Raw genomic sequence first — 8,626 nt, 5'->3', positions numbered from 1 at the left:
GCGTCAGACACACTGCGTGGCAGACCCGCAAACGCCCCTGGAGAACTCCGAATCCGGGTTAGTAAGAGATACTTCTCCTTCACATATTTTCTTTGCATACTAAACGCCTTACCCGCCGCAATTTTCTTGGCCTCCTAGATCTCCTGGAGGGCGCCCAGGGCCTCAATCCGGGCCTCTTCCGCGCTTTGACGGTCCGTAGCGAGTTCGGTCTCTCGAGCCGAAATGTCGCGCTCCAAGGATTCACATTTCTTCATCGCATCCTGGAGCTCTTGTTGGACCTCATCCAGCCGGGCCTCGTGCTTCTTACGGGTAGCTTTTTCCTTGTCCGCTTTCTCCTCGGCCTGGGCCAGGGCCTGTTTAAGGACCTCGACCTCGGCCGCCGCTCCTACACATATCACGGCACTACAGTCAATACGCATTATTTATTCATTCTGAATATACAGCCAGACAGTACCATACCATGCTGGTCTTCTAGCTGCTTGATACGTCCATTTTGCATCATGCTTTTATATCGATATTTATTGCATTATGGGCTGTTATTACACATTATGTCACAATACTTATGCCTATTCTCTCTTATTTTACAAGGTTTGCATGAAGAGGGGGAATGCCGGCAGCTGGAATTCTGGGCTGGAAAAGGAGCAAATATTAGAGACCTATTCTGCACATCTCCAAAAGTCCTGAAACTTCATGGGAGCACGTTTCAGAATATATAAAAATATTGGGTGAAAGAATGTGGGGGGCCACCCACCGTCCATGAGGGTGGGGGCGTGCCCTACCCCCTGGGCGTGCCCCATTGCCTCGTGGGCCCCCCCGGTGGCCCTCTGATACCCATCTTTTGCTATACGAGGTCTTTCGTTCGAGAAAAATGTTATGCAAGCTCATGGGACGAAACTCCGCCACCACGAGGCGGAACCTTGGCGGAACCAATCTAGGGCTCCGGCGGAGCTGTTCTGCTGGGGAAACTTCCCTCCGGGAGGGGGAAATCATCACCATCGTCATCACCAACGATCCTCTCATCGGGAGGGGGGTCAATCTCCATCAACATCTTCACCAACACCATCTCATCTCAAACCCTAGTTCACCTCTTGTATCCAATCTTTGTATCCAAACCTCAGATTGGTACCTATGGGTTGCTAGTAGTGTTGATTACTCCTTGTAGTTGATGCTAGTTGTTTTACTTGGTGGAAGATCATATGTTCAGATCCATCATGCATATTAATACCCCTCTGATTATGAACATGAATATGCTTTGTGAGTAGTTACGTTTGTTCCTGAGGAGATGGGAGAAGTCTTGCTATAAGTAGTCATGTGAATTTGGTATTCGTTCGATATTTTGATGAGATGTATGTTTTCATCCCTCTAGTGATGTTATGTGAACGTCGACTACATGACACTTCACCATTGTTTGGGCCTAGAGGGAGGCATTGGGAAGTAATAGATGATGGGTTGCTAGAGTGACAGAAGCTTAGACCCTAGTTTATGCGTTGCTTCGTAAGGGGCTAATTTGGATCCATATGTTTCATGTTATGATTAGGTTTACCTTAATACTTCTGTTGTAGTTGCGGATGCTTGCAATAGGGGTTAATCATAAGTGGGATGCTTGTCCAAGTAAGGGCAGTACCCAAGCACCGGTCCACCCACATATCAAATTATCAAAGTACCGAACGCGAATCATATGAACGTGCTGAAAACTAGCTTGACGATAATTCCCATGTGTCCTCGGGAGCGCTTTCCTTCATATAAGAGTTTGTTCAGGCTTGTACTTTGCTACAAAAAGGATTGGTCCATCTTGCTGCACCTTATTTACTTTTATTACTTGCTACTCATTACAAATTACCTTATCACAAAACTATCAGTTACCTATAATTTCAGTGCTTGCAGAGAATACCTTACTGAAAACTGCTTATCATTTCCTTCTGCTCCTCGTTGGGTTCGACACTCTTACTTATCGAAAAGGCTACGATACATCCCCTACAGTTGTGGGTCATCAAGAACCTTTTCTGGCGCCGTTGTCGGGGAGTGAAGCGCCTTTGGTAGGTGGAATTCGGTAAGGAAAAATTTATATAGTGTGCTGAAATTTACTATCACTTGTTACTATGGAACATAATCCTTTGAGGGGCTTGTTCGGGGTATCTTCACCCTGACCAGTAGAGCAAAGAGTTGCTCCTCAACCTACTGAACCTACTGAAAATGTTTACTTTGAAATTCCTTCGGGTATGATAGAGAAACTGCTAGCTAATCCTTTTGCAGGAGATGGAACATTGCATCCCGATTTACACTTAATCTATGTGGATGAAGTTTGTGGGTTATTTAAGCTTGCAGGTATGCCCGATGATGTTATCAAGAAGAAGGTCTTCCCTTTATATTTGAAGGGAGAGGCATTGACATGGTATAGGCTATGTGATGATATGGGATCATGGGACTACAAGCGATTGAAATTGGAATTTCATCAGAAGTTTTATCCTATGCATCTTGTTCATCGTGATCGTAATTATATATATAATTTTTGGCCTCACGAAGGAGAAACCATCGCTCAAGCTTGGGGGAGGCTTAAGTCAATGTTATATTCATGCCCCAATCATGAGCTCTCAAGAGAAATGATTATTCAAAAAAATTATGCTCGGCTTTCTCTCAGTAATCACTCCATGCTCGATACTTCTTGTACTGGATCTTTTATGATGAAGACTATTGAATTCAAATGGGATTTATTGGAAAGAATTAAACGCAACTCTGAATATTGGGACCTCGACGAAGGTAAGGAGTCAGGTATAACACCTAAGTTTGATTGTGTTAAATCTTTTATGGATACCGATGCTTTCCGTGAATTTAGCACTAAATATGGACTTGACTCTGAGATAGTAGCTTCTTTCTGTGAATCCTTTGATACTCATGTTGATCTCCCTAAGGAGAAGTGGTTTAAATATAATCCTCCCACTGAAGTAAAAGTAGTTGCACCTATTAAAGTTGAAGAAAAGACTATCACTTATGATGATCCTGTTGTTCCTGCTGCTTATATTGAGAAGCCACCTTTCCCTGTTAGAATAAAGGATCATGCTAAAGTTTCAACTGTGGTTAAAAAAAGTAACATTAAGACACATAAACCCCCTGAGAAAATTAAAGTTGAACCTAAAATTGCTATGGTTAAAGATCTCTTGGCCGATAATATTAATGGGCATGTTATTTACTTCTGCAATGAAGCTGCTAGAATTGCTAGACCTGATGCTAAAAATAAACATAGGCCTGTTGTAGGCATGCCTGGTATTTCCGTTAAAATAGGAGATCATTGTTATCATGGCTTATGTGATATGGGTGCTAGTGCAAGTGCAATACCTCATTCCTTACACAAAGAAATTATGCATCATATTGTACCTGCTGAGATAGAAGATATCGATGTTACCATCAAACTTGCCAATAGAGATACTATTTCACCGATTGGGATTGTTAGAGAAGTTGAAGTCTTGTGTGGGAAGGTTAAATAGCCTGCTGATTTTCTTGTTCTTGATTCCCCACAAGATAGCTTTTGTCCCATTATATTTGGTAGACCCTTCTTGAATACTGTTAATGCTAAGGTAGACTGCAACAAGGATATTGTTTCTGTTGGTATAGGGGATATGTCTCATAAGTTTAATTTTGCTAAATTTCATAGACAACCCCATGATAAAGAATTGCCTAGTAAAGATGAAATTATTGGTCTCGCTTCTATTGTCGTGCCTCCTACTGATCCTTTAGAACAATATTTGCTAGACCATGAAAATGATATGTATATGAATGAAAGAAGGGAAATAGATGAAGTATTCTTTAAACAGGGACCTATTCTGAAACACAACTTGCCTGTTGAAATCCTAGGGGATCCTCCTCCACCCAAGGGTGATCCCGTGTTTGAGCTTAAACCATTGTCTGATACTCTTAAATATGCTTATCTTGATGAAAAGAAGATATATCCTGTTATTATTAGTGCTAACCTTTCAGAGCACGAAGAAGAGAGATTATGAAAACTCTGAAGAAGCATCGTGCTGCTATTGGATATACTCTTGATGATCTTAAGGGCATTAGTCCCACTCTATGTCAACACAAGATAAATTTGGAGAAAGACGCCAAACCAGTTATTGATCATCAACGACGGCTAAATCCTAAGATGAAAGAAGTGGTAAGAAAGGAAATATTAAAGCTCCTTGAAGTAGGTATAATTTATCCCGTTGCTGATAGTCAGTGGGTAAGCCCTGTCCATTGTGTCCCTAAGAAAGGAGGTATTACAGTCGTTCCTAATGATAAAGATGAATTGATTCCGCAAAGAATTATTACAAGTTATAGGATGGTAATTGATTTCTGCAAATTAAATAAAGCTACTAAAAATATCATTATCCTTTGCCTTTCATTGATCAAATGCTAGAAAGATTATCCAAACATACACATTTTTGCTTTCTAGATGGTTACTCTGGTTTCTCTCAAATACCTATGTCAGCTGATGATCAAGAAAAGACTACTTTTACTTGCCCTTTCGGTACCTTTGCTTATAGACGTATGCCTTTTGGTTTATGTAATGCACCTGCTACCTTTCAAAGATGCATGAGGCTATATTCTCTGAATTTTGTGAAAAGATTTGTGAAGTTTTCATGGATGATTTCTCTGTTTATGGATCCTCTTTTGATGATTGCTTGAGAAACCTTGATTGAGTTTTGCAGAGATGTGAAGAAACTAACCTTGCCTTGAATAGGGAAAAGTGCCACTTTATGGTTAATGAAGGTATTGTCTTGGGGCATAAAATTTCTGAAAGAGGTATTGAAGTTGACAAAGCTAAAGTTGATGCTATTGAAAAGATGTCGTGTCCCAAGGACGTCAAAGGTATAAGAAGTTTCCTTAGTCATGCCGGTTTTTATAGGAGGTTCATTAAGAACTTCTCAAAAAATTTCCGGCCTCCGACTAACCTATTGCAAAAAGATATTCCTTTGGCCGTTGATGATGATTGTGTAGAAGCATTTGAAATACTTAAGAAAGCCTTGATTTCTTTACCCATTGTTCAACCACCTGATTGGAATTTACCTTTTGAAATTATGTGTGATGCTAGTGATTATGCTGTAGGGGCTGTCCTAGGACAAAGAGTTGATAAAAAATTAAATGTTATTCAATATGCTAGTAAAACTCTAGACAATGCCCAGAGAAATTATGCTACTACTGAAAAGGAATTCTTAGCAGTTGTATTTGCTTGTGATAAGTTCAGACCTTATATCGTTGATTCTAAAGTAACTATTCTCACTGATCATGCTGCTATTAAATATCTTATGGAAAAGAAAGATGCTAAACCTAGACTTATTAGATGGGTTCTCCTGCTACAAGAATTTGATTTGCATATTATTGATAGAAAGGGAGCTGAGAATCCCGTTGCAGACAACTTGTCTAGGTTAGAGAATGTTCTTGATGACCCACTATCTATTGATGATAGCTTTCCTGATGAACAATTAGCTGTCATAAATGCTTCTCGCACTGCTCCATGGTATGCTGATTATGCTAATTACATTGTTGCTAAATTTATACCACCTAGTTTCACATACCAGCAAAAGAAAAAGTTCTTCTATGATTTAAGACATTATTTTTGGGATGAGCCACATCTTTATAAAGGAGTACATGGTGTTATTAGACGTTGTGTACCTGAGCATGAACAGGAACAGATCCTACGTAAGTGTCACTTTGAGGCTTATGGAGGACACCATGCTGGAGATAGAACTGCACACAAGGTATTGCAATCCGGTTTTTATTGGCCTACTCTCTTCAAGGATGCCCGTAAGTTTGTCTTGTCTTGTGATGAATGTCAAAGAATTGGTAATATTAGTAGACGTCAAGAAATGCCTATGAATTATTCACTTGTTATTGAACCATTTGATGTTCGGGGCTTTGATTATATGGGACCTTTTCCTTCCTCTAATGGGTATACACATATTTTAGTTGCTGTTGATTACGTTACTAAGTGGGTAGAAGCTATTCCAACTAGTAGTGTTGATCATAACACCTCTATTAAGATGCTTAAAGAAGTTATTTTTCCGAGGTTTGGAGTCCCTAGATATTTAATGACTGATGGTGGTTCACATTTTATTCATGGTGCCTTTCGTAAAATGCTTGCTAAGTATGATGTTAATCATAGAATTGCATCTCCTTATCACCCACAGTCTAGTGGCCAAGTAGAATTAAGTAATAAGAGCTTAAATTAATTTTGCAAAAGACTTAATAGATCTAGAAAGAATTGGTCCAAGAAACTTGATGATGCATTATGGGCTTATAGAACTGCATACAAAAATCCTATGGGTATGTCTCCGTATAAAATGGTTTATGGTAAAGCATGTCACTTACCTCTTGAACTAGAACATAAGGCATATTGGGCCATTGAAGAGCTCAATTATGATTTCAAACTTGCCGGTGAGAAGAGGTTATTTGATATTAGCTCACTTGATGAATGGAGAACCCAGGCCTATGAGAATGCCAAACTGTTTAAAGAAAAAATTAAAAGATGGCATGATAAAAGGATACAAAAGCGTGAGTTTAATGTAGGTGATTATGTATTGCTATACAACTCTCATTTAAGATTTTTTTTGTAGGCAAACTTCTCTCTAAATGGGAAGGTCCTTACGTCATCGAGGAGATCTATCGTTCCGGTGCCATAAAAATCAACAACTTCGAAGGCACAAATCCGAGGGTGGTGAACGGTCAGAGAATCAAACATTATATCTCAGGTAACCCTATAAATGTTGAAACTAATGTTATTGAAACCGTAACCCTGGAGGAATACATAAGGGACACTTTCTAGAACGTTTCAGACTCCGAAAAGGAATAGGTACGTGGTACGGTAAGTAAACCGACTCCAAAACAGTTCTAATGGCAATTTTTCTCTGTTTTGGAATATTTAAGAAAATAGGAAAATAAGAAGCAGACCGGAAAGGACACGAGGCTTCCACGAGGGTGGAGGGCGCGCCCTACCCCCTGGGCGCGCCCCCTGCCTCGTGGGCACCTCATGTGCTTTCCGGACTCCGTTTTCTTGCACGATACTTCTTTTGGTCGGTAAAAATTCACTATATAATCTCCCGAAGGTTTTGACCACTGTATCATGCAAATGTCTCGTGTCTTTGTTTCGAGCTGTTTTTCTGACAGATCTAGGTCGCCATGTCGTCTTCAAGTGCCCCCAAGGACAAGTTCTTCGAGAAGGTCATCAACCCCTACCTCGCAGAGGTGCTGCAACACCCTCAAACCATTGAGATGCATGAGGGGTTGTTGCACATCCGCGATGTTGAGGGACCAAGGAGGATCGGAAGCACGGAGACAAGGCTCGAGGCATTGGAGCAACAAGTTTTCAAGTGTCAGGAAATGGTGGAGCGTGGACTTGACTCCAATCACATAATGATCACGGAGTTCACCAACAACCATAAGCTGGACGCCAAGGACATTGGGGAGGCCATCTTCAAGCTTCACGAGAAAATCGAGCGCCTCCAAGCCCAGATCTATGACCTGCAAAACCAAAACTGTGAGTATGAATATAGATTCAAGAGGATGAGTTTGGCTGTAGATTTGAGGATCCCGGAGACTCGATCACCCTTCTATGATGGTGAGCCTATGCCTTGGAAGATGGACGACAAGCCTACATCATCAACAACTCCTTCATCACCACCTCCGAGGAAGGAAACATAAACACATGGGTACGGGCACTCCCCTTGGCAACTGCCAAGCTTGGGGGAGTGCCCCGGTATCGTATCACCATCACACCTTTTATCTTTACCTTTTTCTTAGTTTGATCCTTCTGATAATATCTTGATCTAGTAGAATAAAGTTTTAGTATGATCTAGTTGTGAGTTTTGCTTTATGATCCTTCTATGTAATCAAGTCTGTGAGCTATATATAATAAAGATTAGTGTTGAGTCAAGGGCTTGATTATTTTGCTATGATCTTGAGGGAATAAAATAAAAGAGAAGAAATAAAGAGATCATATGGATCTTATGGAGAGTATTGATTTCACATATAGAGAGTATGATGAATAAAAGTTGTTGAGAGTTGACAAACATAGTTTTGGTCATCATTGCAATTAATAGGAAGTAATAAAGAAAGAGAGGTTCACATATAAATATACTATCTTGGACATATTTTATAATTGTGAGCACTCATTAAAGTATGATATGCTAAAGAGTTGACGTTGGACAAGGAAGACAACGTAATGGGTTATGTTTTCTTACATCTGAGATAAATTATATTGTCATGGATCATCCAACATGTTGAGCTTGCCTTTCCCTCTCTTGCTAGCCAATTCTTTGCACCAAGTAGAAATACTACTTGTGCTTCCAAATATCCCTAAACCCAGTTTTTCCATGAGAGTCCACCATATCTACCTATGGATTGAGTAAGATCCTTCAAGTAAGTTGTCATCGGTGCAAGCAATAAAAATTTCTCTCTAAATATGTATGATTTATTAGTGTGGAGAAAATAAGCTTTAAACGATCTTGTGATATGGAAGAAATAAAAGCGACGGACTTCATAATAAAGGTCCATATCACAAGTGGCAATATAAAGTGGCGTTCTTTTGCATTAAGATTTCGTGCATCCAACCATAAAAGCGCATGACAACCTCTGCTTCCCTCTGGGAAGGGCC

Source organism: Triticum urartu, chromosome 4A (assembly GCF_056163025.1).
Source record: "Triticum urartu cultivar PI428250 chromosome 4A, HENAU_Tu73, whole genome shotgun sequence".
Taxonomy (NCBI): Eukaryota; Viridiplantae; Streptophyta; class Magnoliopsida; order Poales; family Poaceae; genus Triticum; species Triticum urartu.
The sequence above is the reverse complement of the archived record's forward strand: the minus strand, read 5'-3'. Positions refer to the sequence as shown.